We start from the raw sequence: 716 nt of genomic DNA on the forward strand, positions 1-716 counted from the left end.
TGTGGATGTGCACACTTACATGGTCTATGGAAGTGCACACTTACCCTGTCTGTGGATGTGCACACATGCTGTCAGTGAATGTGCGCACTACCATGGTCTGTGGAAGTGCACACTTACACTCCTTCCCAGCAGTCCTCACTCCCTCCCAGCAGTCCTCAGTCCCTCCCAGCAGTCCTCAGTACCTCCCAGCAGTTCTCAGTCCTCAGTCCCCAGCAGTCCTCTACCTCCACAGCGTCACCTCCCTCCCCTCCCAGTAGTGCTCAGTCCGTCCCAGCAGTCCTCCCTCCCTCACCGGCTCGTTGGTCTAGGGGTATGATTCTCGCTTTGGGTGCGAGAGGTCCCGGGTTCAAATCCCGGACGAGCCCTCTTTTTTTATTTGATTTTTTTTAATTGCAGGACACATTCATCAATAAAGGCGCGGATTTATTTCCTCTGATATCACATGTATGTGTTAAAAAATCTTCAGGGTTTGAACCCGGGACCTCCCTCACCCCAAGCGAGGATCAGACCCCTGTGGGGGGGGGCTTTGAATCGGGAGCGCGCGGGGCAGCCTATGAAGGAGGGGGACTCCCCCCCACCTAAGGAGGAGGGAGGTCATTTGTTCACTTGTCATCTTCTCCTCATGTTTCGGTTCTGTTTCTATTGTGAAGCCTCCGTCGCCTTCGGGTAAAGTCCGCGCTATAGAAACGCATAAATAAATAAATCCCTCGGATCAC

At 53.4% G+C, this 716-nt stretch overlaps 1 non-coding gene across 1 annotated transcript; it reads left to right on the forward strand.

The window, feature by feature from the left end:
- Positions 1–293: 293 nt before the first annotated feature.
- Positions 294–365, forward strand: TRNAP-UGG (transfer RNA proline (anticodon UGG)). Its single transcript has one exon. It is a non-coding gene; the product is annotated as a tRNA-Pro (tRNA).
- The last annotated feature ends 351 nt before the right edge of the window (positions 366–716 follow it).

Source organism: Lissotriton vulgaris, unplaced genomic scaffold, assembly GCF_964263255.1.
Source record: "Lissotriton vulgaris unplaced genomic scaffold, aLisVul1.2 SCAFFOLD_508, whole genome shotgun sequence".
In the NCBI taxonomy this organism is placed as follows: Eukaryota; Metazoa; Chordata; class Amphibia; order Caudata; family Salamandridae; genus Lissotriton; species Lissotriton vulgaris.